Source organism: Talpa occidentalis, unplaced genomic scaffold (assembly GCF_014898055.3).
Source record: "Talpa occidentalis isolate TD23 unplaced genomic scaffold, MPIMG_talOcc4v2.1 talOcc4.14, whole genome shotgun sequence".
Taxonomy (NCBI): domain Eukaryota; kingdom Metazoa; phylum Chordata; class Mammalia; order Eulipotyphla; family Talpidae; genus Talpa; species Talpa occidentalis.
In genome coordinates, this window is record NW_023601433.1 from 34,467,108 (window position 1) to 34,483,377 (window position 16,270).

At 39.4% G+C, this 16,270-nt stretch overlaps 1 protein-coding gene across 1 annotated transcript in view; it reads right to left on the reverse strand.

Moving 5' to 3' along the window:
- Positions 1–16,270, reverse strand: part of PLD5 (phospholipase D family member 5) — a 405,751-nt gene that overhangs the window by 83,033 nt on the left and 306,448 nt on the right.

The window sequence follows — 16,270 nt, forward strand, 5'->3', positions numbered from 1 at the left end:
GGCTTCATAATCACTATCATTCATAAGGGAAAATTGAGAAATGAAAAACATCACAAATAGCTAAAATAGAAGAGAAAATAGGGGTAGCATGAGAAGGATGCAGCATTTTTATTTTTTTTTTTAATAGAGGCACGTTTTATTTATTTGTTTGTTTGTTTGTTTTGTTTATACATGCTCTGGGTACAGTCAGAAGCGCAGGAGGATGAGAGAATTCACCAGAGTCAGAGCGGGGAGCAGAGCAGGCAGAAGGACCGAAGTACACTGCTGAGCGGAGCAGCGGGCAGCAGGAGAGGTCTGCACGCCATGCGGGACCCTCCTCTGGTGGCCGGGGAGCAGCCGGGGATCGAACCGGCGTCGCAGATGCTGCAGGCAGCTTCGCAACCCAGCGCTCAACCGCTGCGCCACCGGGGAGGCCCAGGATGCAGCATTTTTATGAATTTCCAGAAGTACAGAAAACTAGTTATTGAAAAACTATTCCATTATTTATATATTTTCTCATCTAATTTTATGTAACTAAAGCAAACATGCTGAAAAATGCAAAATAAGATTCTTATAGACCTGAAAACTTAACCTTTAAAGACTATAAAATTTAGTCAGACACAATTTAAATAAATTCATTATTTTCCAACTCAAAAACTTATATTTTCCCATATATTACTTGAAGTATTTTTTTTTAAAAAGGACCCATTTTTTTAAAAGATTTATTTATTTATTTATCCAAGCACTGGGTACAATCAGAAGTGTGGGAGGGTGAGAGAATTCACCAGAGCCAGAGCCGGGAGCAGAGCAAGCAGAAGGACCGAGGTACACTGCTGAGGGGAGCAGCGGGCGGCAGGAGAGGTCTGCGCGCCATGTGGGACCCTCTTTCGGTGGCCGGGGAGCAGAGGCTGCGGGCAGTTCGCAACCCAGCGCTCAACCGCTTCGCCACCGAGGAGGCCCAAACTTGAAGTAATGTTAAGAAGCAAAAGTCCACCACCCAAAATATGTTTTTGGCAAGAGGTGTACTTCATGGAAGGGACTCTGAAGGCTGGGAGTAAGCTGTTTTGATATTTATATATAAATTTCTCTGTACAAGGGCCTTTCTCAGGAAGATCTAATCTCCGTATCTTTTTTCAAAGGAAAAGGTAGAACATAAATCTATATTCATTTCTCTGTTTTCCAAATAAATTCCCAAACTTATTTTTCCCTTTTTCCCCCAACCTGTCTCATGGAAACTGTTCAAGGTGGTATCTAAAGCCATGTGGGTGAGTTGCTCAGTCATTCTGGGTCCTACCTGTCCATACAGGAGGTTAAATATGTTAAAAATACTTTTGACTTGGGTGTCCCTGGTGGTGCAAGGGATTAAGACGAAATCTATGAACTATCTGCAGCCACTGCAGCACAAGTTCAATCCCCAGCCCGGGAGCTACCCACATGGCGGAGCAGACCTCTCCTGACTCGCCCAATGCTCCCCTCAGCAGTGTATTTCAGTCAGTTTATCTTCAAGACAGATAGCTTTCATGATGTGTTATGCAGAACATAGATGTTTGTGTTTGAAAATTGACTTTAGAGTTAGAAAAGAATTTGAAACTAGAGATGCTTAAGATAAAAGAAATTATTGGTTTCTCTGTGACTCTGCACTTCACAAAGATTCTGTCTGCAGACCTTCACCCAATGGGGTACTAGACAGGAATTCAGGAAAATCTGCCTTCTTCTCCCACCCCAAGAAGATCACAAATTTGAAATAAAGGGAATCTCACTCATCATCTTGCTATAAATCCTATGCTTTGCTTAAGGATTTAAGTTTAGAAATGGATAAATAAGGATCAAGAGCAAAAGTTAGCACATGTTATTGAAAGATGGGCTGAAAAGATGGGAGAGGGAGGGGGGGAGGCAGGCCAGTGAAAATTTGTCTTATGTGAAGATGATGAGCAGAAATAAATTGAGAACTAGACAGACTTTGAGGCAAAAAATAATATGCAAATGAATGTTAAAGTGGTCTGAGCTATTTTTGATGTTTGATACATGTTTGACTTGGAGTAAGAGTTGGCAAAAGGTTCATGTATTACCTAGATAGAAGTGTGTGAATTAAAATTAGTTTTGCCACCACACACACACAAAATAATTGCTGGGGCACAAATAAAATCTTTGAAATTTTATTAACGAACAAATCTGGGAAAATGTGTGTCTGCATTTACATAAGATGAAAGCAATGGAAGAATTCTCTATAATATGGTCTTCATATACTCTTGGCAATTTTTAAAGGTTGAGGGCAGTGCCATTTGGAGATAGATGGATTATCTCAACACCATTCATGCCCACTAGGGTCAAGCCTGGGCCAACACCACAGGGCACACAGTAGGGGCTCAGAAGCTTAGACACTCTTTTCTAGCTTCATTAAAATATAATCAGTAGGGGACCTCCCTGGTGGCATAGGGGATGATTCTTCAGCATACAGTATCGTGTAAGTTTAAGGAACATAATGGTGATTTGATATACTTATACATGGTAAAATGATTACCAAAAGCAGGTTAGTCAACACATATATCCCCTTATAATAGTTTTTCTTAAAGATTTATTTATTTATGCATATAAGAACTGGGATACAGGCCAGGGTGCAGGTAGTAAGAGACAGAGTGGGGAACCAGAGACAGAGACTCACCAGAGAGAGAGTGGGGAACAGAACAGGCAGACAGACTGAAATATACTGCTGAGGGGAACAGCAGGCGAGACAGGAGAGGTCTGCTGCACTATATAGGTCACCTCCCTGGCCTAGGATCGAACTTGTGCTGCAGTAGCTGAGGATAGCTTTACAGTGCTGCACTCAGCCCCTTGCACAACCAGGGAGGACCCCCCCCCCACTTACATATTATTTTGTTGTTGTTTTTATTGCTAAGATTTACTCTCTTTAACAGCTTGAAAGTGTCAAACAGTATTGTTATAGTCACTATACTGTACCTTAGATCCCTGAACATCCCTTAAAACTGGAAATTTGAACCCTTTGACTACAGAAAGGTCTTTGATGATGGAATCAGGACTGTAAATAATTCTCACTGTGATGATTATAGTTTTATCGTGACATGATGCACACACGTACATATAGATATACACATATGTGCACGGGTGAATTGGTGGTGGGAATTTTACAGAGACTACACATGAGAGGAAAAAGCAAATATTGTACAAAAATGAACAATGATTAAAATATATATAAATAAATAAATTTAAGAATCAAATCAAATCAAACAAAAATTTACATAAGCTTGAAAAAAGGTGACAATGTAAACTGGTTCAACCACTATGGAAAGCTGTTTGGAGGTTCCTCAGACTGCTGAAAATGGATCTTCTATATGATCCAGCAATTCCACTCCTAGGGTTCTACCCAAAGGACATAAAAACATTAATTCAGAAGGACACCTTTACCCCTATGTTTATTGCAGCACTATTTACAATAGTAAGCTATGGAAACAACCAAAATGCCCAAAAATAGATGACTGGATAAAGAAAATTTGGTGCATATACACAATGGAATGTTACTCAGCAATCAAAAAAGATGAACTCATGTCATTGGAAGTAACATGGATGGAGCGGGAAGGGATCATTCTCAGTGAAATAAGTCAGAAAGAAAAAGAAAAATAGCAGATGGTTTCACTTTCAGGAGGAATGTAGAGAATCCAAATAAGGGATCAGAAGGAAAAAAATAATTATAATAAAGTAAATATCAAAATCAACAAGTAACTATAATTCAGAGACATTCTACAGGGGGAGAAGAGGGAAGTAGGATCAAAACAAGGGTGGGAAGAGCACTAGGGACTATGGAGATGGTACACAGGTGAATTGGTGATGAGAATTTCACAGGGACTATAACCAAGATGAGAAAGCATACATTATACAAAAATGAAGAATAATGTAAAAAAATATATAAAATAAAAAAATAAAATGTAGACATGTAAATAAAAAGGTGACAGCTAATCTGTCTGGTCACTTTATTTTTTCATTGTAAAACAAGAGCAAGGTCATTGGCTGACCTTGAAAGTGAAAAGAAGTGCAAGCTGCTAGTGCTGTGCCCACCCTACTCTAGACATTGGGAAACAACCCGAGTTGCCTTTCTTGAGTATTAACACTATCATACATCAGTTTTTCTTCCTTTGTTTGTGAAATTTATTTATGATTTGTGTTTATTTCTCCCCACTGCCATCTCTTACATCCCTTTGGCTTTTTCACTCACCTCTCCCTCTTAATTTAACAGTCTTTAGAGTGTTTTTTAATGTCCACCAGTTTATGTGAAGCATTTTACTTTATGAAATTGTTTGCTATGTATATGTTCAGTATTTGTTTTTATCATTCTGACTTGCTTTACTGCATATAATTCTCTCAAACTTATTCCATCTTGTAAATGCTTATCTTTTGTCTTATTATTATCTTATTTATAGCTGAATAGTAATGCTACATCATCTTGATCCTGTTGTCTATCAATGGACAGAGGATGCTTCTGTGTCATAAGTATTATAAATAATGCAATGAACACGGTAAATATATTTGCACTGTAGAACACATATGCATATTCTTTGGATATATGCCCAAAAGTGGATTGCATATGGTATTACCATTCGAGTTTTTTAAGATAAACTGGATTGCTTTCCATACTAATTACAACAGTTTAAATTCCACAAACACTGCCATAGTGTGCCTTTATATCTGAATTCTCTTCAGTCCTTGTTGATGGTCTTTTTAATATATGTCATGCTCATGAGTGTGAGCTGTAATGAACCTTTCTTATTGGAAGCAAGAATGAACATTTTTTTTTTCATGTCATGTCTTTTGGCCTTCTGGACATACTCTTTGGTGAATTGTCTCTTCATATCTGCTAACCATTTATTAATTAGGTTGTTTGTTACTTTATTGTTGAATTGTGTGAGTTTTTTTTTATTTTTTAAGATTTATTTTTTATTTATGCAAGAGCTGAGGTACAGGCCAGAGTCGCGGGAGGGTGAGAGGATTCATCAAAGACAGAGTGGGAAACAGAACAGGCTGACTGAAATAGAATTGTGTGAATTTTTATAAATATTGGATATTAACTCCTTATCAGTTATATGTTGTGTCAATATCTTCACCTATTGAATAGGGTGTTTTTTTAATCTTATATTTTCTTTGCGTAAAACCTTTTTAACTTGAGGTAATTCCAATTGTCTATTTCTGTTTCCAATTCCTTTGTTATGGGAGCTGAGTCCCCCAAATCATCTGTTTTTTTTTTTTTTTAAAGATTCATTTACTTATGCATACAAGAACTGGGGTACAAGCCAGAAGTTCGGGGGGTGAGAGGATTCACCAGAGACAGAGTGGGGAGCAGAACAGGCAGATTGACTGAAATACACTGCTGAGGAGAGCAGTAGGCAAGACAGGAGAGGTCTGCCGCACCCTGTGGGTAGCACCCTTGCCGGGGATCAAACTTATGCTGCAGTGGCTTTGGACAGCCTCATAGTGATGTACTTAACCCCTTGAGCCACCAGGAATGCCCCCCAAAATCATCTTTATCATTGATGTCATTGAAAGTATCACAAATATTTTATTCCATATATTTGACTGTTGTAGGTGTTACACATAAATCTTAAATCCACGTGGACTTTTTTTTTTCTTTATGGGTTTAACAATTGATTCGAGTTCATTCTTTTACGTGTCACTTTCCAATGTCTCAAGAGATTGTCCTTACCCATTGTATGGTCATATTTCCTTCATCATAGATTAAATAATGATATGATCATGGACTCATTTCTGGACTTTGAGTTCTATTCTACATTGATTCATGTATATATTTTTGTGCTAATAACATACTGTTTTAATTACTGTTGCTTTATAGAAAAGTTTGAAGTTAGCTAATGTGATACCTCTGTTTCACTCCTTATATTCCTCAGAATTCCTTTTACAATTTGACTCTTTCGTGAGTCCATACAAATTTCAATATTATTCAATTTCTTTGAAAAATATTCTGGCATTTTTTATGGGGATTCTTTTAAATTTATATACAAATTTATATAAAGGATAGATACTTTGATTATAATGATTTTTCTCCATCCCTGAGCATTGGATACCCATCCATCTGCTTATGTCTATAAATTCTCTAGTAGCATCTTATAGTTCTTGTTTTCTAGGTCATTTTTCTCCTTAGTTAGGTTAATTCTGAGGTACTTAATCTTTTTGAAACATTTTTAAATGGAGTTATTTTCTTGAATTCTTTTGATTTTCATTCATTGTCTATTAAAAAAGCTACAGATTTTTATATGCTGATTTTGTAATTTTCCAATTTGTGGTATTCATCCATTGCTTCTAATAATTTTTTGATTGAGTCTTTAGGATTTTCTCTATATAGCATATTATCAGCAAATAATATGTGATGGACTATTTGTAAGACTCATGGGAATGATGTGGTCTCTGATTCATTCTTAGGGGCAACATTGTTACTTAGTTCTTCCTCCATGTTATTTGCTTTATGTATCTGTTAGCTGTATATTTGTTGTTCGGTGGCCTTGTGGTGTGTCTAACACTTCTTTCTTGTGAGCCTTGGTATTGATAATTTGTTTCAGTTTTTGCTTTTGAGTGAAGCTACTTATCGTTTCTTCTGTCCTGTTTATTGCTTCAGGTACAGGATTTTGGGCTGGAAGTCTTTAAGTACTTCAAGTATCTTCCTCTAGGCCTTTAATACATAATCGTTATACTGAAAAGTCCACTTACAGTCTGATTGGTGCAACATTGTAGGTTATGCTTTTCTTCTCTTGATATCTTAGTCTCCTGTCCTTGTTACTGGCTTTCAGCAGCTTTATTATAATGTGTCTTGGTGTGTGTCTACACAGTACAGGATTCTGTGATAGGAGCAGATGGGTAAAGGAGAGTCCTGGAGCCCTCGGTGGCTTTTTAGGCTTTTATTGAGCTTTTACCAGGTACATGGCAGGCAGAGATGCCAGGATGTGGGGAAGCTGGGAGGCCTCCCAGCCCCCAGGGAGTCCTCACTTTCTGGGCTCTCTGTTGTTCTCTCATGGTGCTCCTGCTGTCTCTGCTTCTCTGCTGCTTCCATCACTGCTCTTTCTCTCTGCTGGTGTCCCTGTGATACCGCCTTTATAAGTGCAGTTTCAGCCCAGGTGTGCCCACCTATGCATGCCCACACCCTACTCCAGGTGTCCACCATGAGGCATGCACATAGGACTTCAGGGATCCATCATCAATGCCAATGGTCAGAGGGCAGAAAAGCCCTACTTACCTTACCTACTTACCTACTTTACCCTTACCCTACACCTTGTTTGGAACTGTTTGGGCCTCCTGAATCACAACATCTCATTCATTTCCCAAATTGAGATGATTTTCAGCAGTTATTTCTTTAAATGATTTTTATATACCTTTCTCTTTCTTCCTCTGGTGCTCCATGATACAGATATTAATTTTTAATTATTTCTCCAGTTGTTCTCTGTGTGCTCTTTGGCACTGGGCTTTTGAGCGCATTCATTCTCTCCATTGTTTCTGTTTGTCTGCTATTGAGACCCTCAATTGCATTTTTTATTTCAATAATAGTATTTCTTAGCTTCATTACTTCTAATTGTAATTGCCTCTCATTTTCTAGGTCTTTATTCTATTTCTATTTTATATGATTGAGACTCCTTCCAGGGTTTTATTACATTGGTGCTATATTCTTCTATCTCTTTGTTTTTAGTTTTTATAGGTTTTAAAACACATAGATTTTCAAGCTATTGCCTTTACACCTGTTGAAGTAATGGGAAAATTGGTACTAGCAAGGTATAGTAGGTAGAAAGGACCAGGGCAGTAGAGCATAAAAAGATCACCTCCAGTAAGTATCAAAGATTCAAGCTTCCTATTGTGAGTAACAGAGTTGTATGGTCAGCATCCACAGTGATCCCCAACTATAGTCCTGCTCCTCAGTATAAGTCTTTCATAGTGTTGAGTCAACTTCTACTTCTAGGCTGTTTTTGAGTGCTAGATAGAGTGCTGGGCATTGATTAAAGTTGATATTGGGTGTCAGGGCATAGTTGTTCTCCTTTTTAGCAGAGAGCCTTATCCTTGGATGTTTGCTTCTATTGTTAAGAGGCACTTAAATTCTAGTTTACATAAGTGCTCATTTGTTGCCTTGGTTTTAGCCCTGGCATAAGGGGTGGAGGTGGGGGGGGTGGGGGAAGGTTGTCAGGTGTTTTGAATAGTCCAAGCTCAGTTTCAAATAATAGCCTCTTGTGTGAGGTGATACTCCTCCACCCTTTACATACCCCATTCAGGTTCCAGGTGCTCTGTATTTGAACTTCAGACTCAAGCCAGTGATCCTCATTTCATATCCCCACTCCTATAGTTCTTCAACAGTGTGACTTCTGTCACAAGTGACAACTCTGCTCCCTACCCTATCCCGTGCGATGCTGGTTCTCAAGCCCTGATGTTGGCTTGTGACCTCTGAGTCAGCAACATAGGTTGCACCGACAGCTGCCCTTCTTTCTTATGTGTGGTGCTGCCACAGTATCACCACAGGCATATTGTGCAGTGCATTTTTCCTTCAAGGACACTTGGCTTTGCTCTGTTGCAGTCTAGTTGGTGAGTATATGGAAGAGGCAAGTCTAGTTTGTGAGTATATGAAGTAGTCTTTTGTCTGCCACTCTCTAGCCATACTTCTTTTCTCCTTTTTTTGTCACTTAATTCCTCGTCACATATCTATCGTTCAAGTTCAGTTCAGGCGTTTTTTTTCCTCTAAGTCAGTATTCTTGACACCTTCCCTAGTCTGAGTTAAGTGCACATGCATCAAACTGTATTGCAAATATTTGTTTACTTGCTTATCTTCTTAGTGTAATGCTTATCTTCTCAGTTCCTCCTAAAGAAAGGGAACTGGGTGCTGCATTTTTGCAGCACTTCCAATAAATATGGCATAAAGTAGAGACTGAATGGACCTTTGCTGAATAAATGAACAAATGAATATAACATAGCAGGGAAATGAGAATAGTCTGTAGCAGACAAAGGATATTTTAGAGGGGCCTCCCTGGTGGCACAAGGGGTTAAACACCACACTATGAAGCAATTGGCAGACTCTGCAGCATGAGTTCAATCCCCAGCTGGCCAGGGAGCAGCAACTCACGTGGCACGGCAGACCTCTCCCGTCTCACCCACTGCTCCCCTCAGCAGTGTATTTCAGTCGGCCTGCCTGTTCTGTTCCCCACTCTGTCTCTGGTGAATCCTCTCATCCCCCATATCTCTGGCCTGTACCCTGGCTCTTGTATGCATAAATAAATAAATCCTTTTTCTTTTGAAAGGATATTTTAGAGAGATTCCTTATTGAAAGTTCTTAGTAGATAAAACTTGTATATATCTGACCTCTGAGAACAAAAAAATCATTTTATAAAAGGCAGAGCTTAATCCATAAATTTGGAAGTAAAAATAAGTCAATTTACATCACCAGCAAGTGTTGAATGGCAGAAGGCTTCTGTGACTTTCAAAGTACTGAAATTTACAAAACACCACTGGCAAACTGACTTCTGTGGTCGGTTTAAAGTCATAATGACTGCCCTAATGATTTGTTTGGTTTCCCAAAGTAAAGCTAGCTTTTCAAAGTAAAATTGAATCTTTTTCAGGCTTATGTATTGACTTAGAAAAAAAATCATATTCTACTTCCTTGTGAGAGCGGCTCTATCTCTAAACCTGCACTACTAAGATTGCCACTGGTCACACCTGGTTGTTGAGCGTTTGAAATGTAGCTAATCTGAACTGATGAGATGTGAGTGTAAAAAACCCAGATGATTTTGAAGATCTACTAGTTTTGTACTGATGACTTATTAAAATGATAATGTTCAGGAGATATGCAATTATGTAAAATATGCTATTATTAACATTAATTTGATCTTTTTACATTTTTATGTGACTAATAAAAAGTTTTAAATTACATATGTGGGTCACATTATAGTTCTATTAGATGGTCCTGCTTTAGTGATCCAAATAGCCAAGGGTTGAGAGTTTAATGCTCTACGGACTAAATCTTCAAGTGTTTTGATGAAAAGCTCTCCAAAATATTTAAGCACATATCCTATGTCCTAAACTGGATGCAGGAGTGAGCAGTTTTCCATTTTCCTAAAGACGTAGTAGGAGTAATCCTGAAATCCAGGAGCCTCTAATTGGCTGTGAGGTATGTGAGGCTGGATTATATTGATTGGCTCATGGATACCAGACTTTCAGAATTCATGGATTGCTCTTAATGGGCAGTGTTTATTCTTACCTGGTGAACAACTTTCACTTGTCTGGGCTGTCAGTGTTCTTGTCTCGCTTGTGACTTCTGGCCATAGCTTGGAAATTAATTAGAACTGATGTGAGCTTAAGAATAAACAGTTCTTAAATAAGACCCTATAATGTGTTCTAATAAGTCAGTGTCGGTAGTTTTAGGTAGTCTGGCTGTGCAGGATCTTTTTGGCATCATTTTTGGGTTGGGTTTCATACCAGATACATGGCAGGCTCTCAGAATCTAGTTTCTAGATCTTTGAGCTATTATTATATTGTGGTATGTTGCTATATATTTGAACCAGTGATTCAGTAAAAAAAAAAAAGGGGGGTGGTGGTGCAGGCAATGAGTATTGCATAAATCAGAAGTTTGGGTTCTAATATTAACTCTAATGCTAACTTGTTGAATAATTCAAGGATATTCTTCAATTAGATTCTGAGAGAACAATTTTCTAGTCTATTAAATAAAGTTTCTATGTATCTCAACAGTATGGCTGCAAGTATTAAATAAATCAATATTCCTGGAAACTTCTAAAAGTATAAAGCTGAAAACTATGAATGCATTAACATCCACATTTATGTGTCTTGTTTGTCTTAATCTTGCTTTATTATGAAGCACAATTAGTCCCACAGGCTTCTGAGAATAAAATTCAGACAAACCATGCAAGAACAAACATATCCAGCACCAACTGCTAGTAATTCAGATGTACAAGAGTATTTTCAGGCAATTCTTAAGGTCTAGCTATGATACTTTCAACTCTGACTAAAAGAACATAGAAGTGATTTAGCAGTTTGTGTGTGGAGGTTAAGGACGTCATGCTCTAATGGTGCAAGGGAATGGAATTAATTATTTTGGTGAATTCCATAATAGAGAACAGAAGTGATAGCTAATTATAATAGTAGATGCTTGAGTTGTAACATTTGAAGTATGCAGAATGATTTGTGGGTATAAGCATAGCATTCTTGCAAGTCATTGTATCAAGATAAGGCATTCCATTTTTTTTCCAATTAAAATATGAAAGCCATAAAGTAAGAAAAATGAGGCAATAAAATTCACTTAAGTGAATCTTTGTTAGTATAGTTGTTAAAATAAATGCATTTCCTAGGATTGACTAAACCCTCAAAGAACTCCAGTGAAACATTTTGAATACATTTTTCTTTAAAAGGAAACACAATCTCTATGTATTTGTTCAAGATTTGCTAATTAGTTTTACCTCAGTATTAAAAACAAAAGGAAACAAAATTCCATGGTTAAAAATGGTATTTTTTCTGAATATAAAACTATACATACAGAATATTTCCTAACAAAGAGCATATTCTCAACCATCATGAGGGAAATACCAGAAATGTTACTAAATTGAAGTGGACCACTGCTAGGGTGGTTACTGCTCTGTCATCAAGTCCCACACCCAGAGTGAGGACAGTCAGGCTCTTGAGGACCTATTCTGTGTCCTTAACCAAAGACAAGAAAGCAGAGGTGTCCTTATTCCTTCCTGCCATGTCCTTATTCCTTCCTGCCATTTCTTCCTGCCTTCAAACACACTGTCCAGTGACACTGAATCAATCCCCCAGAACATTCACTCCACTGTATCCTAGAGAGTTTATCATCCAACCCCTGTCAGTGATAGGGAACCGAGCTCCTCACAGATTGTCCTGACCATAGCTGGAAGCGTTTAGGGTTACACAATTCATGCTTACATTGACTCAACTCCTTCGTCTGTAATTTCCAATCTTTCCTGTAAATTCCAGTTCTCATATGATATGGCTTTAAGACTTACATGATTACTGAACATACTGTAATTTGTGATTCATTCATTCATTGCACAGGAATTGTTAAAGCGTGATATGATTCAGAGACTGAAGTAGGTGCTAAGATTTCATAAAATAAGATAATAGTTTTAGGAGACCCCCTTCATCTGGTTCTCAGGCTCCCAGACATCTATTTGATTTTTCTAAAAACAATTTGTGGGGAAGCAGATGGGGGGAATGGGGGGATTGAAAGGAGGGACTTATTTATCCCAAGGAGACTGAATATACAAACGCACAAGGCCAGGCCATATATAGAAACTGAACTCTGACCTACTACCTGCAGTCTCCAGCCCGGAAGAGCCAAGCAATGTGTTATAGCAACTGGCCCCCAGATGGTCAGGGTTTGATTAGTAGTTGCCAGGTTCCAACTGAGAAACTAGAGAATCAAATATGCACCACTAACTAATCATTTCCAGTAAGTCTCTCTGTAGCTTCCTCATGCCAACAACTTCCAATCAGGGAACACCTGAAATTTCTCTTTTCCACCGTAAAGTTTTCCTATTCTTCTGCTTACCTTTGAGTCTGCCAAATGCAGGTAACAGTTTCTGACTCCTTTACTATAGTGAGCTTTGAATAAATAAGTTTTGCTTATTTTTATTTGGGTGGTTTTCATTTATCATTTTATTTTTTAAAAATATTTATTTATTTATACAAGCACTGGGTACAGTCAGAAGCGTGGGAGGGTGAGAGAATTCATCAGAGCCAGAGCCGGGAACAGAACAGGCAGACTGACTAAATACACTGTTGAGGGGAGCAGTGGGCATGGCAGGAGAGGTCTGCACGCCATGTGGGACCCTTGCCCGTGGCCGGGGATCGAACCAGTGCTATGGAGGCTGCTGGCAGCTTCCCAGACCAACGCTGTACCCCTGCGCCACTAGGGGAGGCCCTTTATTTATCATTTTATATTCAATTTTATATTATGTTAACAATAAAATCATCTTATATTTATGTTTATATTATTAAATATTTTATTTCCTCTTGTTAGCATTAGTGTGATTGAATTACTAAAATATCTTTAAGTCTAGTTTCTGAAAACCATGGTTTTAACTCTGCCTCCCAGATTGTACGACTTATAAATTTGATCAATTGTGTTCCAGGTATTACCACTGATGATGGTCTTGAGCAACACAAGCTTAATGGTAAAATATTAGAGACCTTCCTTTCGAGGGACACAATCCCTAGTTCTTGCCCTTTGGGTGTCACTGACTGCCTCACTATACTGTTAATCAGGCCACGTGTTTGTGGACACACCTTTGCCAAGATAAAGTCTAACATTTTTGGCTTGTTCTATTGACCTAGATAATTTGGCAAGGAAGGAAAATTATCAATTTAACATCTATAGTTTATGGAATAGTAACAATGGTCTAGGGTGCTAGAGTGTGTTCGAATATTCCATTTTATCTTTCTAATAATATGTATGAGGTCAGTATTATCAGTCCATTGTAGAGATGAAGAAACTGAAGTTTAAGGAAATTTAACAACTTGCTCAAAGTCGTTTATTTATTAGAGCTAGAAAAAAAAAATTAATTTCAGTTCTACCTGACTCCAATCACTATGCTCTATTACTAAACAATGAACTTAGTGAAAAAAAACCTAAAAATAAAAATAATGAGGCTGCGAAACAACTAATCTAGATTAACCCTGTTTCTAGAAATATAGTAACCGCATAACTATAATCCAAAGTTCACATGGGGGAGCCTCCCTGGTGATGCAGCGGTTGAGCGCTGGGTTGTGAAGCTGCCCGCAGCCTCTGCGGCACCAGTTCTATCCCTGGCTGCTCCCCGGCCACCGGAGGAGGGTCCCACATGGCACGAAGACCTCTCCTGCCACCCGCTGCTCCCCTCAGCAGTGTACTTCAGTCCTTCTGCCTGCTCTGCTCCCCGCTCTAGCTCTGGTGAATTCTCTCACCCTCCCGCGCTTCTGACTGTACCCAGTGCTTGTATAAATAAATAAACAAATCTTTAAAAAAACAAAACAAAACAAAACAAAGTTCACATGGGGATGCTATTTTTTAAGTATTGAATTATATCTTGAACATCATATTTTAAGAGGGGCTTAACAAATAGGTTATCGAGAAAAAAAAATAAACTGACCTGGACAGAGATCTAGAATCACTTTACGTAAGGAGTCATTATGGCTATGTCAGGTTAACTTGACATTTAGAACATATTCAGAATGCAGGGTATGAAAGGACATATGAGGGAAGATTTTGAAAATATAGGTTTCACTTGGGTATGGCCTGCTGACTAAATCTCATCTTAGGGAAGGCAAACAAGAGAACAAATGATGTTACTTCTTCACTTAATTACACACATTGAGACTACTTTATTACAGGCAATAAACTGGTTTTATGAGAAGGTCTCCTATGTGAGGTGAGGAAAGCGAATTTTGTACTTATGCCTCCTTGAACAATATTATCTGCCATATTGTTACTTTAAAAATTGTAGAAAATAAGGATAATTTTTTTCTTTGCATAGAAGAAGTGCAGTGTAGGCCAGAGGTTTGGGGGGTGGGGTGGGTGAAAGTACTGACCAGAGACAGAGTGGGGAGCAGAAAGAACAGGCAGATTTACTGAAATACACTGCTAAGGGGAGTACTTAGTTGTAAAATACACTTCTATCTCCTCCCCCCCATTTACTTTAAAATGCCTAAGAAGAGTGGACTATGGTGGAGGGTTATTGGTGCTTTGGTGATGGGTGTGGTGTGGTGGCGTATAGATGAAGTGTGAACCTATATCACAATAATGATATATTAAAAATAAATTCAGAAAGCTACCCTCCCCCACCCACAAAGTTGGCACTCTCCGACCAACAGAAAGGAAGGAAAAAAAAAAAAACAACAACAAGAAGAACAAACTATAGATAAAGTGGGACACTGAGTAGAAAGGAACAATTGCAGGCACCACACCTTGCAAACAGGAACTGTGGAGAACTGTGCAGGAATCCCCACGGAGGTGAGCAAATGGCTCTGGGTGTCATTAGAGGAAAACAAGGACTCCTCAGAGAGACCTATAAATAGCCCAAGGCCAGCTGGTAAGCTTGTGTGGAAAAGCGGCACACTCGAAAAGCATACGTGGATCGCAGCTTCCCAGGTCCCCACACCTGCGACCTAGGTTTGTGGGGAGATGCATGGGAGCCATCACTGAGGTGAATGCCCCTCACTGAGTAATCAAAAACCAGGTGCCCAAACATGTTAGCAGGGTGCAAAAAGCGCGATTTCTGTGGACACTGAACTGGGCTATAGCCCGTGTCCTGTATCTGAGGGCTTCGGAACTGAGAACTGGGGCATGAAATTCGGGGTGTAGGATCCCCTTGACGGTAGGGCACAGGGCAGACACAGCAGCCCCACGCCGTTGAGGCACTCCATGCCATCCCCACTCTATTCCTGGAAACACGGGGTAAAAAACAGTTCTGGAAGGACACTAGGAAAGATGTCTGGCACCACATAGCGACCAGGACAAAATCACCAACATCTTGATAGTTGGAAACCAGGGATCCCAAAAATACCCTCAGGCTCTGAGAGAGGATGGGCTACACAAACAGGGGTAAGAAGGGAAATAAGGCAAGGAGCAAGACCACATTCTGGAACTGAGAGTCAGGCACAGGATCTGGGGTATGGGACGTGCCATAGCAGCAGGTACTGCACAGGGTGACAGCCAGCATTTTGGATCTGATAGTCTTGGAACTGAAGCCTAGAACAGAGAAATCAGGGTGCAGGATCCATACAGCTGTGGGCACAGCACCGGGTGAACACCGGGCAGACACAGCACCCAGGGTAAGCAACAGCCCCTGTGTCGAGGTATTCCCCTAGCCCCCTCCGTTTCTCAGAGAACCACTGGGGAAAAAGCACAGGTCAGCAAGTACGGGTCTCTGGCACTACCTTATGACCAGAACAAAATCACCAACTAGCTGATTCCCTGTTGGAACTGAGTAAATACAGAGGGAGGGAACTGTAAGGGACAGCACCCAGCAACACAGCATCAATAATTTGGTGGAGTTTTGGCCTACACTGCTGGTGGAGTTTTGGCCTACACTGCTGGTCTCAGTCTGGTAAACAGTTTCCAAAACCCCTAAAGGAGCACTCCAAAGAGATGCCCGCCAACACCAGTGGCACAACATCCCAATGCATAGAACTAATTAGAAAGCAAACAACAGGGAGAAAAAAAAATAACCAAGCAAGCCAGCAGGAGAAGGACACACCATAAAAAGAAATACAGTCACCAGAGCTCAACAATGAC